The following is a 20,152-nucleotide window of genomic DNA, read 5'->3' as shown; positions in this document are numbered from 1 at the left end:
CTTTAGCAAATAAGTTCAAATGAGGCAGTGAAAATTTCATTCTTTACTCATCAGATGGTTGAGCTTTGCTGTGTCTTGGCATGGCAGCTTAAGGCTTCTTAAGCTTGCAGCCATGGCAGGACTTGGCTTATGTTTGAGAAATGACTAATCTGAGCCTCCAGTGACTTCTCATATGAAAATAAAGAGACTCAAACAGCCCTTTAAATGTTGGGATCTTTACACAAATAGCCGGCCATATTCAATATTTACTTTTTTCAAGCAGTAATTATATTGACTTCTCTGTAACAACCATCCTCTATAACAACACTTCACTATAACGGCCGAGTTTTCTTTGGAACCAATTTTTCATGTGTTATAATATATGTTCTCTATAACAACATTTCGCTATAGCAACCAAAAAATGTCCGGAACAGGCGAGGCTGTTAAAAAACTCTAGAGAAAAGAGAGGAGGAATTTTTCAAAGGGTGGTTTCCCTCTCTGCAACTCCAGTGACTTTTCAACCCCCCAAAAAGAAGCAAAGAACAAAACAGCCCTTTAAATCTCAGGGAAAAATTATTCATTCACACCCTGTTGAAGGTTTTTGGCTCAAGTGGTCCTTTATGTTAAGGAGTTGAGCTGTTAAGCAGAAGTTAGAGAATTCTGAGGCTGTGATGATACTGTCTTCTCTTCTTTCTTTGAGCAAATCAATGGGGCAAGAAAATTAAAAGTGACCTGTATCTTGGTGGGGCAACCCGGATGGCAAGTGATCTTTCTGTCATGCAACCGGTGTTTGCAGCCATGGCAATGTCTTCATTCTCTTGTCTTATCAACAGATCTGAGCCTCTAACCTTACTCTTATAGTTTGTTTGGATGGTTGTTATCCATTGTATTGTTATTTTAAAAGGCCGTCTTTGGTATGATGGGAAACATATTTTTCATGTTGAGATCAGTCTTTGGTTACTAATTATAACTCTGAGAACAAGAAAGTTCGCAACTTTTCAGGTGAGAGCCAAGAATTTTCCTAAAAAGAGTCTGCCTAGAAAGAGAAATGAGGCCAACAGAGGGAAGGGATTTTCTGTTGAGGGTGGTTGCCCCTCTCTGTTGTGCCAGTGATTTTCTGTAGCTACTAAACCAACAACCTCGTTCATGAAATGCTGAGAAACAACATATGCTTCTTCAGTCTACCGCTTTAGCGACGAACCTCTGTGTATCTCTGTGTGCGTGTGTTTCCTTTTCCTCCTTTGGAATAATTTTACAAAAAGAGGCAGTGATGATAATAATGTTTCACTTTATGGGCTAACAAAATTGGGCATTGTGGACAAGCTGACCCGTATCTTGGCCTGGCAAATCCCTTGTTGTGCATGCAACTGGTGATTTTGCAGCCACGGCGTAGTTGCCTTCACTTTATCCAAGCAAAATGCAGTATCTGAGCCTCAAATTTCTGAAATCAAACTCAGGATATCTGGTGCTCTGAAAAATGTGGTATGCGTGTAAAAATGGATCTTTTCTATGTATCTATGTTGTTTTTTGTTGCTGTTGCATCTTATGTTTCTCTTCTTGCTACTGTCGTGCTACTTTATGAACCACCACCACCAACAAAAGATCCAGTATAATCCCACAAGTGGGATATGTACGTAGACCTTAACCCTCCCTTGAAGGTAAAGAGGTTGTTTCCGATAGACTCTCATTTGCTTTATGAACCAAATTACCAAACAACAAAAAATAAGAACAGGGAGAATCACGTTGGCCGTGAAGACAAAGCTTTTCTTGAGCAATTTGAGTTGGGCATTGAAATTATAAGAACTGTATCTTGGCGGTGTAACCTGGAGAAGTTGCAGCCATTGCAGTTTCTGATAAAACCTGATGCCTTACTAAATTGAAATCTGAACCTGTTATGTCCATTGATGCGACATAGGAAAAATACAAAATTATCCCCAAACTTGTCCCGAAAAGTCATTTACATACTACTTTATTACAAAAAGTGCAAAATAGTCCCTTATCAAGGCGGTGATGATCTTTCAATCTATCATCCTGAGCTAGTCATTGAGCATAAAGAGTACCCAACCCATATCTTGGCAGGGCAATGACCCGGATGCTTGTGATTTTGTTGCGTGCAACTGGCGGTATTGCCGCCGTGACGTCGCTGTACTTTCTTTGCCTAAGTATAAATACAGATCTGAGCCTCAATTCTCTCTCATAATCTTACCTGATATGGAGGAAACTGTAGTCTGCTGAATTCAGAGAGTTTTCGGGAGTTCTTTGAGTGGTTGCTCCTCTCTGGCATTCTCAGTAGCCAATGAGCACTCAAAATTTCCCTTTTTTCAAACCATTCTTTAGCGAATGAGTTCAAATGAGGCAGTGAAGATATTCATTCTTTACTCATCAGATGGTTGAGCTTTGCTGTATCGTGGCATGGCAGCTTAAGGCTTCTTAAGTTTGCAGCCATGGCGGGGTTTAGCTTATGTTTGAGAAAGGCTAATCTGAGTCTCCAGTGACTTCACATAGGAAAAAAAAAGAATCAAACAGCCTTTTAAATGTTTTGCTGCTTTAAAAGACTAACTTTTAGATGAGCAATAAGCAGACACAAAACCTCAGGGAGAAGAGAGGAGGCTTGCAGAGAGGAGGGATTTTACAAGTTGCCCCTCTCTGCAACTCCAGTGACCTCCTAGAAAAATGAATCAAACAGCCCCATGAATTTCAAACAACCTTTGCTTCCAACTGCAAAGTAAAGAGAAACTCTAGCATTCAAATTGAAGCAAAGGTTCAATTTTTTGACTCAAATGGTCCTTTATGTTAAGGAGTTGAACTAAACTCATGTCTACAACTCCTCACAAAGAAGAGAGAGAGAGAGAGAGAGAGAGAGAGAGAGAGAGAGAGAGGCTGAGATGATACTTTCTTCTCTTCTTTCTCTGAGCAAATCAATGGGGCAAGAGAAATAAAGGGACCCGTATCTTGGCGGGGCAACCCGGATGGCTACTGGTGTTTGCAGCCATGCCGATGTCTTCATTCTCTTGTCTTATCAACAAATCTGAGCCTCGATTTTACTCTTATAGCTTGTTTGGATGGTTGTTACCTATTGTATTGCATTGTTGTTTAAAAGGGTGTCTTTGGTATGATGGAAAATATTTTTCATGATGAAATCAGTGTTTGGTTACTAATGTATTCATATGAGAAAAGATAAATTGGGAAATTTTCCAATAAGTCTTCCCAGAATGAGAAATGAGGTTAATAGAGGGAAGGGATTCTCTTCTAACAGTGGTTGCCCCTCTCTTTTGTGCCAATGATTTTCTTTAGCTGCTAAACCAAAGCCCTTGTTCATGAAATACACAGAAACAGCAGCTATAATCATTGAAGCATATGCATGGATTTTCTTCAATCTACTGCTTCAATCATAGATCTCAGTCTGTGTTTTCGGGGGAATTTGCACAAACAGCCTTTCGTGAGGCAGTGATGATAATATGCACTGTGTGGGCTAACAAAATCGGGCATCGAGGACAATCCGACCTACATCTTGGCCTGGCAAATCCATGGATGGCCTGCAATTGAGGCTCTCTTTTGCATGCAACCGGTGATTTTGCAGCCATGGCGTGGCGGCCTTATCTTTGTCCAAGCAAAATGCAATATCTGAGCCTCAGATTTCTGGGTATCGAACTTGGGACCTCTTGAGCTTTGAAATCTGTAAGGTTTACTCCAAATTCTAACTCTAGCTAAAGATCAAACAAATGAGTTATCACATAAAGATGGGTACCTTTTCTTCTCAGAGATTACAGTCCAAAAGCACTTTGCTATGTCAGTGAAGGTGGTTGAAAGATATAGATATATAAATAGAACGTTGCTGCTTTTTCTGCAAACCCAAATCTAAAGGAAAGTGAAAGACATAAAGATGTTGGACTTGAATTTAGTGGCTTAAGCCTGTTTTAAGTTCACATTGGCTTCTCGTTTAACCTCTCCATTGCTAGAAGGAAATAAAGGTTGCTCTAACTGGTTTTCTTGATTAGAAATTTGTGTTTTCTTTACATTGTCATTAGCATGAAAGGCCCAGAAAGGTATGCTTGAGAAATTAGCTGGACCTCCCAATGGTAAGATGTAAAATGGAGGTCAAATTAGGGTGTATATCATTGTTGCCGTCTTCTAATGCTTCTTAGTTGCTAACTCCACTACCACCTGTCAACATAGCGGGCTGACGAAAAATATCTTAAGTCAGGCTTGGGATCTAATGACACTGTATCTTGGCTGGGCAATCTAGATGTTACTGGATTTGCAGCCACGACAGTGATTTCCTTCTTTCTCCAAATGAATCAAAAAAGAAAACAATGGACATATATCTTGGCGGGGCAACCCGAATGGCAAGTGATTTTTGTGTCATGCAACCGGTGTTTGCAGCCATGACAATGTCCTCATTCTATTATCTTATCTTCCTCAACAGATCTGAGCCTCAAATTTTCTCTTAGGGTGTCTTTGGCATACAACAACAGCAACAACTGAGCCTCAATCCCAAGCAAATCGGGGTTGGATATTTTAATCCTCAATGTCCATGCCACTTCATCTAAGCTCATGTCAGTCTAATATAAAATGTTTGGGGCCCTAATGGATCGGGAATTTGAACCCAACGTGAATCGAACACGCAACCTTCTGATCTGGAGTCAGACGCGCTATATTACACCATGACAAGTCAGCCTAGAGAGAGAATTGAGGCTAACAGAGGGAAGGGATTTTCTCCTAAGGGTGGGTGCCCCTCTCTGTTTGTGCCAATGATTTTCTTTAGCAGCTAAACCAACAGCCTTTGTTCATGAAATACTCAGAAAGACTCTGATCATGTAAGAACATGCGTTAATCTCCATATGTTGTCAATCCGCAGCTTCAGCCATAAACTTGTGTGTGTGTGTGTGTTGGCACATTTCCTTTTCCCCATTTTGAGTAATAGAGGCAATGATGATGTTCAATTGCTGGGCTGACAAAATCGGGCATTGAGGCAATCCAACCCGTATCTTGGCTTGGCAAATGGATGGGTTTTGCAACCATGGCGTGGTTGCCTTCTCTTTGCCTGATCAAAATGCAGATCTGAACCTCAAATTTCTGGGAATAGAACCCGGGTCCTCTTGTTCTTTGAAATATATTAATGTTTCGTCCAAATTTTTGCTCAAGGTTCAGACCAAATGAATGAGGTGCCAGAGAAGATGGATACTTTTCTTCTCTGGTAAGCCCATGATTTCAAAAACCAAAAGCACTTCTCTTTCTCATTGACTGTGGTTGACAAATAGATGTGTGGATTAGAAAATTTTTCTGGTTCCATGTAGACCCAAATCAATCTATCAACTATGCTCAATCCCTGGACATAAATGATTGGAAATGCCATAGGAAGGTATTGAACCTTAGACCTTGTGGATAATAGCCACACGCTTTAACCAACTGAGCTACACCATGCGAACCCAAGTCGGATGAGAAGTTGTGTGGAGAAAATGATAAATAAATAAATAATCGATGGGGCTATGATGACATTCTTCTTAGAAAATGCAATGAAGCATTCAGATAATTTGCGCCGTAGCTTGGCAGGGCAACCTGTCTAATTTTTACATGCTAAAGGTTTGCAGCCATCACGGTGTTGAAAGACTGAATGAGACTTGAACAAGATCTGAGCCTAAAATGTGTGGAATATTTGGTATTTCTGCTTGCACTTAACCCTTTCTATTTCAAATCGTTTCCGTGAAATGGCGATAGTGACTTGTTGTCTTGCTTAAAAGATCTCATTTTTGGTATTTTTTGCTAGATCTTTTCTGCAGTTGACTTGCTGAGCTTTGATAATTGAGGATAGAGTGGAATAGCCATCTAATTTGGCAGTAAGGTAAATTGACAGATTGATTAGATTTTCGTCCTTTCTAAATGAAGAATGTATCCCAGACAGGTTGACATGTTTGCCAAAACCAAAAGCAAGATATTTTAATTCCACTGATGGTACGTGAAAGAGACCCAATATATGATTTCTACCTTCCTTTTCATTTTCTAACTTCTCTGTAAGTTATTCTCCATCAGCAAACTGGTTCTCTTTCTCACCTTCAATCAATATTTTGCATTTATATTGGTCTTTACATTTAAACGTCTGATAATTTTATGATCTGCTCCTCGCCCTTAGCATATGGTGTACTTAATGCATGCCATCATCGAACTTTGGTTTTTGGCTTCTCAAATGATGTAGCTTTATAGTTCCTCATTTCTTTTGCCTTATTCATCGTGTTGCTAGCGGAAATATTGGATGACAAGTTGCATAAGCAGACCTTTACTAAACTGTGAATTTGCATTGAAGAAGCCTGTATCTTGGCTGGGTGATCCATATGCTACTGGAATTGCAGCCATGGCAGCTTCCTGAATCTCCTTTTGCCTGTTCCTATATTTATTTGAGCCGCGCTCGTCTTGTTAAATTCTTTGTCTGTTTACCAGCGCTCTTGAATTGAAAGGTTGTTGTTTTTGTAATCCAACTCTGGCTTGAAGTGATAACTATTCTATGCTTACGCTATTCCATTTCTTCTTTTCCTTCTCCTACTTACACTACTGCTGTATAAATCAAAGTTGTTGATGAATCTATCGCAACAGTTGCAGGATTGCACCCTAGCCGTTTCATTTTCTCTGTAATCTGAGAAACAGAGATGACAATCATATGAAGTCTAATGCTATGATGAAAATAGATACTGTGCTTGATCTGAATGGAGAAATATATTTGAATTGAATCTAGATAATGAGGCAACAGGAAGCTTGATTTTATCAAAGGGCCCTGCTTCTTATGGTAAATATCTCTTTGCCTTCTGATTGAACAATATATTGCATTTCACATTGAAGCTCACAGAATTATGCTTAAGGTTATTTTTTTTTTGATAAGGTAAATTGTATTAATCAAAAGGGAGAGAACTCCCGTGTACACAAAGTATACCAAAGACGTAGAGAATTTATATCAGAACATAATTCTCTACAAAAGACGCCCAATCTTCTATACAAGTAGGGGATAAGTGAGTGCACCAAAAAGCGATCAAAGATAAAAGGCTATTCTTAAGATGTGAAAAAGGAGACTCAATCTCCTCAAAAGCTCTCCTATTTCTCTTCCCCCCATACTACCCACATGAGAGCTATCCACGCCTTTTGCTTTCTTCTTCTACGAAAATCGCCCCAGCTATATAACATTTCCTTTACCGTGCTTGGCATCACCCATTGAACACCAATGAGATTCAGGATTGCCCTCCACAAAGCTGAGGACACAGGGCAATGCAACATAAGGTGATCAACTCCTTCTCCTGAGCTTTTACACATGTAGCACCAACTAACAAGTGTAATTCCCCTCTTTCGGAGATTTTCAGCAGTCAAAATCACTCCCCTTGCCGCTAGCCATGCAAAAAAGCACACCTTCGTGGGCGCTCTAGATCTTTCGATCCAAGTCCACCCCACTTCTTTAAAGAAGTGACTGTCTGCCAATTCACTAGATGAAACTTTCTAGTTCCATTCGCCGCATCCCACAGAAAGTTCCTTTGAAGTCGCTCCAGTTTTTCTGTGATGCTCACCGGTGCTTGCAACAGTGATAAGTAATAGGTGGGCATACTCGATCAAGTGCTTTTGATAAGCATTTCCTTACCTCCTTTTGACAAATACCGTTTCTGCCACCCTGCTAATCTTTTTTCAACCCGTTCGATCACTGGATTCCAAACCGTAGTATCCTTATATGAAGCACCCAAAGGGAGACCCAGGTAAGTAGTGGGAAGGGAACCCACCTTGCATCTGAGAACACCAGACAAGGCATCAATATTAGTAACCACACCTATCGGGAAAATCTCAGACTTGCCGATGTTGATTTTGAGTCCTGATACTAACTGAAACCACTGCAGGACCTGCTTCAGGTAGGTCAACTGATTCATGTCGGCATCACAGAAAACCAGTGTGTCATCCGCAAAAAGCAAATGTGAGACTCTTCGGGCACTGAGCACCCCAATCGGAGCTGAGAATCCTCTCAAGAAGCCTCCAGCCGCACGATCCATCATTTTGCTTAGAGCATCCATCACTAGAATGAATAACATGGGGGATAGGGGGTCACCTTGCCTCAGACCCCTGGAGCTGCCAAAGAGACCACACGGGCTACCATTAACCAGGACAGAGAATCTGACTGAGGAAATGCATAACTTTATCCATCCCCTCCATCTTTCCCCAAACCCCATCCGCATCATAATGAAGTCCAGGAACTCCCAATTGACATGGTCGAAAGCCTTCTCAAGATCTAACTTGCATAGTAAGCCGGGTTCTCTATTTTTCCTTCTGGAGTCTACAAGTTCATTTGCCACCAAGGCAACATCCAGGATCTGCCTACCTTCCACAAACGCATTCTGGGAGGACGAATCTGTCATGTCAAGAACCTTCTTAAGTCTGTTGGAAAGCACTTTAGAAATAATTTTGTAAATGCTCCCCACGAGACTAATAGGCCTGTAGTCTCTGATACAAGATGCACCTTCTTTCTTAGGCACAATAGTAATAAAGGAAGCATTGATACTTCTCTCGAAAACACCACTCACATGGAAGTATTCAATGGCTTCCATCAACTCTCCCTTGATGGTGTCCCAAAAGAGCTGAAAGAAAGCCAAGGAGAAACCATCAGGGCCCGGGAGCCTTATCACCAGCACAAGACGACACAGCATAACTTCCTCTTTATATAAGTTCTCATAAAACCCCGCTATTGCCCCTTTTACCTCCTCCTTTCCCTCAATCCTCACCCCATCCACAACTAAGGACTCTATGAAGTTTCTCCTTCGATTTGCGACCGCCACCCTATGAAAAAACTTGGTATTCGAATCCCCCTCCTTTAGCCAGAGCGCCCTCGATTTTTGCCGCCAACTAGTCTGCAAGCATTCTTTAACTCGACTATTTCCCTCTTAACCTCCCCCAATCTCTCTTTCTCAGATTCGTCTAACTTCCCCGCCCCTTCCTCTCTTTCTAAATCCCCCAATTCATGCATAAGCTCCCTCATTTTAACCTCTATCCTCCCAAAAACCTCCTTATTCCACCTAATAATATCTCCCTTGAGCAATTTGAGTTTCTTCGAAAGCCGGTATGAAGGTGTCCCTGATACCCCATAGCTTGTCCACCATTCTTTCACCTTGTCACCGAATCCTGGCACCTTCAACCACATGTTTTCGAATCGGAAGGGAGCACGCACCCCTCTTCCTCTGCATCCATCTAGCAAAATTGGCAAATGATTTGAAGTCAACCTAGGTAAAGGAATCTGCAGCGCATTCGGTACCAGCTCATCCTACGAGGGAGATGTCAGGAATCTATCAATTCTAAACCTTGAGTTGGAATCCTCCGCCCTGGCCCAAGTAAATCTTTCCCCTGACAGAGGAAGGTCAATGAGAAGGTGATCATTGATGAAGTCAGAAAACTCCTCCATGGCCCTCGAAAACACACTACACCCTAATCTCTCCTCCGGGAATCTAATAGTGTTAAAGTCTCCCTCTAGAACCCATGGAATGCCCCATTCCCCCATAATATTGGCCAGTTCCTCCCAGAAAGACACCTTGGACCCTTCCCCTACCGGCCCATACACTCCCCCAAATCCCCACTACACCCCACTCACTCCATCTTTGATGAGAGCTGCCAAAGAGAAAACTCCCTTCCTAATCTCCTTTACCTCCAAGCTTCTATCATCCCACATAAGTAGGATGCCCCCCGCACTTCCCGCTGCTGGGATCCAGTCATATTTCGCCCAACTACCTCCCCAGACACTTCTCACGATCGCATCCGACAAAACTTCCATTTTGGTCTCCTGAAAGTGCCAACTCCCTAACTCCCACTTTGATGATGGCCCTTTTGTTTGGGTCATTCATCCCCCTCACATTCCATGAAAGGATCTTAACTTTCATAAGCGACAATAGCCCCCATTTCCCCACCTCCCCTAGCCGAGGTCCCTTTCTCTTTGTCACACACTCGCCCCTTTCTCTGATACACCACTACATCCCCTAAGTTATTTTGCTTCACCTTTACCCAACTCCCTCCCTGCACCATCGTAAAGAGATTGTTGCTCAATCTCCCTCAACAGTTCTAACACCCTATCTTCCTTCCCTGCAACAGATACACCTAGAAACTTCCCAAAGTTTAAGAGTTTGTCCTCTATCCAAAAAGACATATCCCCTCCTCCGGTCCTTGACGAAATTGGGCAGGCTTCTTCTGTATGTGCCCTTTCCTTGCTACTACCAGAGGAATACAAGACCATAGCATTGCTAGCACTAGGAGTTTTAACCTTCGAAAGGGTCTCACCATTTCCTTGGGGGTCAACAATCTCTGAAAATAACACCCCGCTGCTATAGGAATGTCCAGAACCATCAGTAGGGTTGCATGGCGGAAGAGAGCATGGAACCCTTGGTGGCATATTAACTGAAGATACTGGTCCGACACTAACATCAATTGGGACATGCTCACCAATCTCCCCAGAAAAAGAAGAAACATTGAGTGTGTCCTCAGCACAACTAAGCCCAGGAGCAGTTGAGTGGTTGATGGAACCAGGCCCAACAGAAGTGGGGGGCCGTGAATTAATAGCACCATCCTTTGCCGGTTCTGCCCCTGCAGCGGCGGCCATCGTAGAGGGGCACATGTCACTAGAGCTTGGTGAAGGAGTGTCACTGTGTGAAGCACCATGGCCAGAGGAAGGAGGAACCACTGTTCCCATATGCAACTGGGCCCCTTAGGATCAATTCTAATGGAATTGGGGAAAGTTGCTGGGCCCATGTGAGGAGGCCCAGGCCTATACTTGCTGACAACATGCCCGGCCCTATGATAAATAGAAGATGACCGTCCCATTTTGCCTTTCCAGCCCGCATCACTGGCCCATTCACGTCTTCTCCTGTTATAATTTTGTCTTCCTCCCCCAATTTCAAACCTCCCGTCTCTTCTCGATCTAACGTCTGATTTCGGCTTAATCCGGTGAACCCTCCCCTCCCCTCAGAGACTTATTTCCCTTCCCTTCTCTTCTGTTTGACCTTCCCTTTTCTTCCGTCGCTATCACAGGCATAAAGATAAGGCGAAATTCAGGGCTCAGCTAAACCCTATACCTCAAGTAGCCATCTTCCACCACAGTGGAGACAGGGATTCTGCCCCCTTTCCTCACCACAATCCTCACTCGCGAGAGATCGTGTAAACTGCAAGTGACATCAATAAAACCCCCACAGATTTCCCCTATCTTCTTGAATAGGTCAAGACACCAAAGATGCACCGGGAGACCCACCATGTTGACTACCAAAGTTTCGCCAGCGAAGCGAGGGTCAAGACACCCATCATGCTCCACCCATCTGTCTAGATTTAAAAAGTTCCCATCGAACCACCTGTTTCCTCTGACAAGAATTTCCGAAGCTTGAGACTTGTCAACAAAACGAAAGAGATATTGAGTGTCCCCCAATTGCGATATTTTCAGCCCATCCTTGACGTTCCATGCCTCTGTTGCCCAGTTTCTAACAGCCTCCGGAGAACCAACCCATTTGGAGAAAGACCCAATGAGACTAGATTCCAAAAAACCCTTGCGTCTGAGAGTGTGCTCCTCGGACAACGTGAAGTGCGGCTCCTGTCCTACGTCGAGCTTTCGATGGCATCTTCCCCCAAGTTCTAGGGATGGCCAAGAGACAACTTTCATAAACGACATGTTTTCCAGTTTTCTGGATTCTAGAGAGAAAAAAGAGCTTCTCTCTGTACAATCCATCAAATTCTAAATGCGGCTGTCCCTGAAAAGCTGGCCGGAAAAACCTCAATTGTTGGAATAACAGTATTCACAGTGGGTGGAGACAGAAGGGAGGAATGTTTCCTCGTACTGCTGTCTGAAAGAGAAAAAGAACTGGGGTTTAAAGGCCGGAAAAAGAAAAAGTCGTCGGAATTTGGTGAAACTGGCACGGGATGGCTCGGAAATGCCTCGCGAAGAGGCTGTCTGAAGGAAAAAAATTGAAAAGTCGCCTGAAAGGGCCACACGTGCCGGCGCGTGGCCGAGACTCGCCGGAAAGTCAAGCGCGTGGGAGGCGCGGTTGCCTGAGAAATTTACTGGGCTTTGGTCGCGGGGAGCTTGGCTCTTGATGGGTGGTGGAAATTTAGGAAGAAGAAGGGATGGAAGAGGCTTGGCCATTTCTGCGCTACAGTGAGGTTTCAGCCTGCTTAAGGTTATTATAGTTGTCTCAAAGTCAAGAGGTTTTTGTTTCTGCGTATGCATCAAATTTTCCGTTTGAAGTTGCAGCATTCAAAATGCTTACTATGTGTGTGTTTATATATTTGTGTAGTACCAGAGCATGGACGCAATCCAACTTCTATCTTGACTAAGTATATCCCACCAGTGTTGCAGCCAAATGGTGTCACATTGCCACTCTGCTCCAAAGCAGAGATCTAAGCCATAGTTCTTACAATGTTTGTGCGTTTTCTGTCATTCAAAATGCTTACTATGTGTGTGTTTATTTATTTGTGTAGTACGAGAGCATGGACGCAATCCAACTTCTATCTTGACTAAGTATATCCCACCAATGTTGCAGCCAAATGGTGTCACATTGCCACTCTGCTCCAAAGCAGAGATCTAAGCCATAGTTCTTACAATGTTTGTGCGTTTTCTGTCATTCTATTCATGTTCTTTCTTCTGCTTTTGCTTATATACCAATTTCAAAAGAAAATGTTTACGTAATGGAATGGATTTTGAGGATTCATATACTGTCTTTAACAAGTTTGGTATAGCGGCAAGTTGTTGCTGTATTTATCTATACAATTTTCAAACTTTCATGCCTTTTTTCAATCTTGAGAGTTCCAAATTTCATAGGCAGTGAAGATTCTTCATAAAGAAAATGAAAAGTGAAAAAGATTTAGAGTTGATTTATTACCTGGCTTGACATTCCAGTCGGAAGGTCTGTGAAGGAGGATGATAAAGAAAATGGTATTCTTATCATTTCTTAGAAGGCAACCGACATTGCAGCCATGGCAGTGTAAGCTCTGCTCTTTCATTTGATTAAATAGGCGAAAATCTGAGCCTAATCTTTAACTTGTTTTTTTTTTTTTACATTTTTTTGACAAGCCTTTCTGGAGATTGTTTTAGGCTAGAGATATTTGAAATAGGCTGAACACATGTAATTAGAATGATTTGGAGCTTGATATTAACAGAGAATTGGAGTAATTGCTCCCCCTCAATTGCATTCAATTCCATGCCATACAAACAGTCCCAAACTATGCAATTACACCCAATTACAAGGTGGCTTTCCAAACGGGCTCTACGTATGAACATGGAGGGTTTAGCAGATCCTCGTAGTTTAGCCCAGAAAGGAAGAATGAGACATCAGAGAGATGGGATTTTCGGTAAGGAGTGGTGCCACTCTCTGCTATGTTTATGATTTTTCCATTCATAAAACCAACAGCCCTTTGAGTAGAAAAGGAAACCAGGAAATAGCCAGTTTCTCTGCTTCTGCTGATTTGCACAAATAGCGGCTTTTTATGTCCTTGTATTTACAAGGTAGAGTAGAAATGTCACAAGATAGCCACTTTCAGTGGTGCTGAGGCCGTACTGATGTTGATGGATCCTCGCAGATCACCTGAAATGGGCTGTGATGATGCTTGCTTCTTACTGGGCTATCTAGTTTACTGCTTTGAGTAAATCCGACCCGTATCTTGGCGGGGTGACCCGATATGCCATCATTCCACAAAATTGCATAAATATGACACTTTTTGGAGTGATCTTTAACTTTTGACCCCCGCTTGCCCCATGGGCAGAACTTCCATTTCAAAAGTTAAAAGCCTTGCCCATGGGGCAAGTGAGAGGCGACACTTATTAAACTTGAAGTTGTGCCCATGGGGCAAGCGGGGGCAAAAATTCAAGACAGTCCACTTTGAGGGCTATTTTTGTACTTCACCCTTTGCAAACTGATGTCTGCAGCCATGGCGTTGTTGCTTTCTCTTTGCAGGTTCATATACTGCAAAATCTGAGCCCTAAAAGTCTATGGCAAATATATCTTGAATGGATGGCCGTTCTTGGGGACCGAAACCCAATTGGGTTCTTCAGCTTTTCTTGAACACCCATTTGCAGTTGTCTGTCTATTAAATTTTTAGCTCAAAGAATGAGGCAATCAGAGAAAAATGGAGACCTGTCAGGGTAGTTGGCCATCTCCCATGCCAATGATTTATATTTTGCTCCAAACAAACAGCCCTTCCTGTGTATGTATGCTTTTTTTTTTGTGTGTGTATATATATTGTGTCTGTTTCTGTCCGTCTATCAATTTTACATGGTCTTTCTGTTAAATTCTCTCTTATAAATCAGTGTTTCACTACACAAAATGGAGGTTCAGCCTAGTATCAAGAATGAGGCCAACACAGAGAAAAGGGAATTTGTGGAGGGTGGTTGCCCCTCTGTTTGGCCTATGATTTCTTCATCAACAAAACCAACAACCCTCTTCTTTTTTTTCAATTTTTCACATTGGTGACTGGAATATTTGTGAAAATCACCAAAAAAGAAGGCAAATATCTATTGCCATTGATGTGATGCTGATAGCATTAGTACTCCCTCTGTTCCAATTATGTGTCTTGGAACTGTCCAAATTTCTAGGGATGAGTTCCCATTTTCCGCGAGGCAGTGATGATATTGATTAATCTGGGTTGTTATACGGTGCATGGAGAAGACCCGACTCGTATCTTAGCGGGGCAAACCCAGATCATTCAAATGGTTCATTTTGCAGCCATGGCGTTGTCGTCTTCTCTTTGCCCCATTTTATACAGATCTGAGCCTTAACTTCCAGTGAGTCAGTGTGGACTTTCCGACCCAGAACTTCAGATGAAAATCCAGTTCATTTTAGCTCAAAGAATGAGGGAATCGGAGAAAAATGGGGATTGTTTTAGGGCGGTTGACCATCTCCGGCATGCCTCTGATTTCTTCTGCTGCCACAACAGCTGATCTGCACAAATAGCCGATTTTATGACCCCTTGTATTTAGAACAAGGTAGAAATGACACACAAGGTAGCCACTTTAAGTTCTGCTAATAGTGGGCTATGATGATTTGCTTCTTTCTTTTTGGTCTATCCTTCACTAGCTTTGAGGAAATCTGTCCCGTATCTTGGCGGGGCGACCCGGTATGGCATCATCTGCAAACCGGTTTTGCAGCCACGGCGTGGTCGGGATCTCTTTGCATTTTCATAAAAAGGCAAATTCTGAGCCCTAAAAGTTTTACGACAACCATTTGATGGTCTTGAATGATGGTAGATCTCTGGAACTGGAAATCCAATTGGGTTCTTCAGTTTTTTCTTGAACACCAATTATCAGCTGCAGTTCTCCATCAAAATTTCAGCTAGAAAATGAGGAAATCGGAGAAAAAATGGGGATTTCAGGGTGGTTGACCATCTCCGGCATGCCAAGGATTTCTATGTTGCTCCAAACGAATAACCCTTTCTGAGTATGCATGCATCTATGTCTCTATTTGTTAATACCTGTTAATACTGTGCTCCTGCGTGGCTGCGTTTTCAGGCAAAGCAGCAACAAAAGCATAGAAAATGAGGGTTATTTCTTGAGTGCAGACTTACGGGGTCTCTTCCGTTAAATACTCTCTTATAAAGTAGAGTGTTTTACTACACAAAAATGGAGGTTCTCCCCAGTAAGAAGAATGATGCCAACAGAGAGAAAAGGGAATTCTTGGAGGGTGGTTGCCCCCTGTTTGGCCTATGATCTCTTCATCAATAAAACCAACAACTCTTCAGAAATATTTGTACATTTTTCTGACCTCTCTGAGCTTAAGCCAGACATCCTGTAATCTTGGTGTTTGTCAAAAATTGCTTGAAATTGTTGAAACGCCTACAATTGAAAAGTTCCCGTCTTTCCAGAGAGGCAGTGATGATATTGCTAATCTTGGCTGATAAATCGGGGCATGAAGACAATCCGATCCGTATCTTGGCAGGGCAAACCCGGGTGGTTTGTGATTGGGGCCTTCTTTATCACATGCAACCGGTTCTATTGCAGTCATGGCGTGTTGTCTTCTCGTTGCCCCATTTTACGCAGATCTGAGTCTCAATTTCCAACTAGTACATCTGGACTTCTCGGGACTCGAACCCAAGATCTTGATTTTTCGGGATTCGAACCCAGAATCTCTCGTTTGGGTAAACCCATTTGGGTTATTCAGTTTTTCTTGAAACCTTGTTGCTGTTTCCATCAAACTTTTAGCTAAAAGAATGAGGCAATTGGGGGGGGGGATCATGTAGGGTGGTTGACCATCTCCGACATGCCTATGATTTCTAGTTTAATTTAGTTCTAACAAACAGCTCTCATTGTGTGTGTTTGTTTCACCAAACCCCATACATTGAGGACCATTCTGATCATTTTCTCTCTGTTTTCTGTTTTTGTTATACTGTGCTCCTAAGAGGCTGCGTTTCTGTGGGTAAGCAACAGCAGAAACATACAACACTTAAATTGAAAAGGAAAATGATGGGGCTATGATGATTGATTGTTATTGAGCATATAGAACCTGCCATTGTAGTTTCAGGCCTGTATCTTGGCGGGGCGACCAATATTATAGGGTTTGCAGCCATGGCAGTGTCAAAGAACTTTTGCCTGAGATCAACTACTCATCTGAGCCTCAAGAAATGGCTGAATACATCGACAGCCCCTCAAACTTGTCAATTTTTTTCATTTGGACACCTGAACTAATGGTGGTTCTAATCATCACCTGAACTCGAGTCAAACTATGTCTATTAGACATAGACACACGTTGCTGAAGTTGTCCAACCGGGCTCTTATGGAAAAGTTAACACTTTCCAACTTTCCCATAGGAGGCGGTGATGATATTGCTAATCAGGTCTGGAATTTGAGGCATGGAGAAAATCCGACCCGTATCTTGGCATGGCAAACCCGGATGGTTTGTGATTGGGGCTTCTCTTTCACATACAACCGGTTCTTTTGCAGCCACGGCATTGTTGCCTTCTCTTTGCCCCATTTTAGGCATATCTGAGCCTCAACTTCCAATTACTCTTTAAAATAGGGTCCTAAAAACGGCTATTTGTTCACTTCCCCCATTTTACGGCATTGAGAAAATCCGACCCGTTTCTAGGGTGACCTGGTATGACATCATTTGCAAACCGGTGTCTGCAGTCATGGGATGTGTCACTTTCACTTTGCATAGTTCGTAGAACAACCATTTGATGGTCTTGAATGGATGGTCGTTCTCCGGAACCGGAACACACTGTTGGGTTCTTCATTTTTTTCTTGAACATCCCATTTTCAGATGCTGTTTTCCATCAAGTTGGTTGCTAAAAAATGAGGCAATTGGAGACAGAATGGAGATTTTTCAGGGTGGTTGACCATCTCCGTCATGCCGGTGATTTATTTTTTGCTCTAATCAACAACCCCTTTTGCATATATGATTGTGTGCATATGTGTATGTATGTATGTATCTATCTATTACCTGTAACCTGTAATTATTTAACTGCCAGTACCACGTTGGGCTGTTTTATGAACCAAACAGCAAGAGATCAGTGTAAGAGCAGGGAGAATTTGAGGCTGTGATGATAATGCTAAGATGCGGTCGTCCCTTGTCCTAAGCACGATTTTTTGATACAACAGCAACAACGTACCCCGTGTGATAGGATGGAGTGTATGCAGACCTTACCCCTACCTTGTGTGAGGTAGAGAGACTGTTTTTAAGCATTTTCAAAACAGGCTTGAAAAATACAAGAGTAAAAAGCTAAGGATGAAAATACTGAAGAAAAGAGAAGTATTGACGGCAAAATAGTAGAGATAACTAACGTAAAAGAAACAACAGTCGTAATAAAATTAACTAATAAGACAATAATAGAAAAATGATAATAATATTGATAAGGAGAAGAGAGGATAAGCACTGTTTTCTGATATACTCACAAAAAGCCTCGATTGAAACATACATGGCAGGGTAACCTGGAGAGGTTGTAGTGTACGATGCGCATGTATATTATCTGAATACTAGGGGTATCGATGGTTCGGTTCGGCCAATTACTTTACAATGAGGCCCATATTTTTTGGAAGTCCAAAAGCATTAGGGAACTGCAACCTGAAGCAGAAGGGGAAACAAAAATGACAAAAAGCTAATTAGTTTAAGTCTGAGGCTGCTGGATTCAGAGAGTTGTGGGAGTTCTTTGAGTGGTTGCCCCTCTCTACCATTCTTAGCGATCACTCAAAGTTTTCCTATATCAAACCACTCATTAGCAAAATAAATTCAATGAGGCAATGAAGTTGTTCACTCTTTACTCATCAGATGGTTAAGCTTTGCTATATCTTGGCGTGGCAGCTTTTGGGAGGTCTTGTGTGACATTGCAGCTATTTTTGGTTTCTGTGTCTCGCAAAGGCTCCTTAAGCTTGCAGCCATGGCGGGTTTAGCTTATGCCTGAGAAAAGGTGAATCTGAGCCTCCCGGGTATCTTTTTGTATTTAAAGAATGAGGCTTTTTATGGAACTCGAGAAAGCTTGAGATTTTCTAAGGGTGGTTATTCTCTTTCTTGGAAGTTCAATTTAGCCAATAAATTTTCCTATGTCTTTGTTGCAAACAGAAATATTAACAGCCCTTTCATCAGCAAAAAACCAATTATGGTGTTGAGGATAATGATGAATTGATGATAGCCATGGTTGTGGTAGTAATAAGGAAAAGGCCAAATACGTAGATAGCCCCTTAAAGGTGGCACGATTTGTCAGTTAGTTTGCCCCTAAACTTGTCTAGACTCTAGAGAAATCTTTTTGTACTTGGATCCCGGACCCCTAGACTTTGTGAATGAGGCTATGATGATATTTTCCAGGAAGCTTGAAAGTAGTCAGATTGTTGAGCTGATTCGCATCTTGGCTAGGCAAACACGGGGGAGTTTGTGAGGTGGGTTCTTATTTGCTCTCTCACAAAGGTGTCTGCTTCTTGCAGCCATGGCGGATTAACCATTTTTCTGATAGATTTATGGCGAATCTGCGCCTCTTTTCTGTGTAAAGTGAGCTTTTTCTTTCTGCGGATCTTTACCCAAATAGTCAGTCGGATTCATACATGGTTATACACATCTTACACATGGATTATACATCCACCAGCTATTCTTAGTTTAAGCGGTTGGATGTGCGGCTATTTAGGTTAATTCTTCTTCTTTATGGGATATATCTGCTTTAAATGCATTGAGAAAATCCAACCCGTATCTTGGCGGGACATCTGTGTATGTCAATCATCTGCAAACCGGTGTCTACAGCCGTGGTGTGTGTCCCTTTCTCTTTGCATTTTTCAAAAAAGAGCTGATGTTTATATGTGTGTTTGTTTAATCAAACCCCATACATTTAGGACCATTTTGTTCATTTTCTCTCGGTTTTCTGTTACTGTTACGCTATGTTCCTCACAGTTTGCATTCTATGGCAAAACAACAGCAGTAACATACAACAATGAAATTGAAAAGGAAAATGCTGGGGCTGTGATGATTGATTTTTATTAAGCATACGGAACCTGGCATTGTAGTTTTAGGCCTGTATCTTGGGGGGGCGACCTGTATTTTATGGGTTGCAGCCATGGTAGTGTCAAAGAACTCATTGCCTGAGATCAATACTTATCTGAGCTTCAAGTCTTTCTGAAATGGCTGAATACATCAATGGCCCCTCAAACTTGTCAATTTTTTTCATTTGGACAACTGAACTAATGGTGGTTCTATTGACCACCTGAACTCGAGTCAAACTGTGTCTATTAGACACACGTTTCCGAAGTTGTCCAAACGGGCTCTTATGGAAAAGTTAACATTTTCCAGAAGATTCAGTGATGATAGTGCTAATCTGAGCATAATAACCGAGAAAATCCAATCCGTGTATTGGCGGGGTAACCCGGTATGGCATCATTTGCAAACCGGTGTCTGCAGCCATGGCCTGTGATACTTTCTATCTGCGTAGTTCATAGAACAGCAAAATCTGAGCCCTAAAAGTTATACGGCAGCCATTTGATGGTCTTGAATGGATGTTCGTTCTCTGGAATAGGAAAAATGGAGATTCAGTCCAGTAGAAGAATGAGGCCAACAGAGAGAAAAAGGGAATTCTTGTGAGGGTGGTTGCCCCTGCTGCTTGGCCTATGATTTCTCCATCAATCAAACCAACAACCCTCTTCAGAAATACTAGTACTGCTTTCTGAATTCTCTGAGCTTAAACTAACCATCCTTTGATCTCAGTGTTAGTTTGTCAAAAATTGTTC

At 42.2% G+C, this 20,152-nt stretch overlaps 1 long non-coding RNA gene across 1 annotated transcript in view; it reads right to left on the bottom strand.

Moving 5' to 3' along the window:
- The window catches only part of LOC138893253 (uncharacterized), a 99,373-nt gene that overhangs the window by 2,031 nt on the left and 77,190 nt on the right, over window positions 1–20,152 (bottom strand). The gene's annotated exons all lie outside the window — the stretch shown is intronic.

Source organism: Nicotiana tomentosiformis, chromosome 6 (assembly GCF_000390325.3).
Source record: "Nicotiana tomentosiformis chromosome 6, ASM39032v3, whole genome shotgun sequence".
In the NCBI taxonomy this organism is placed as follows: domain Eukaryota; kingdom Viridiplantae; phylum Streptophyta; class Magnoliopsida; order Solanales; family Solanaceae; genus Nicotiana; species Nicotiana tomentosiformis.
Note: the sequence above shows the minus strand (reverse complement) of the source record. Positions and strands in the feature narration are given on the sequence as shown.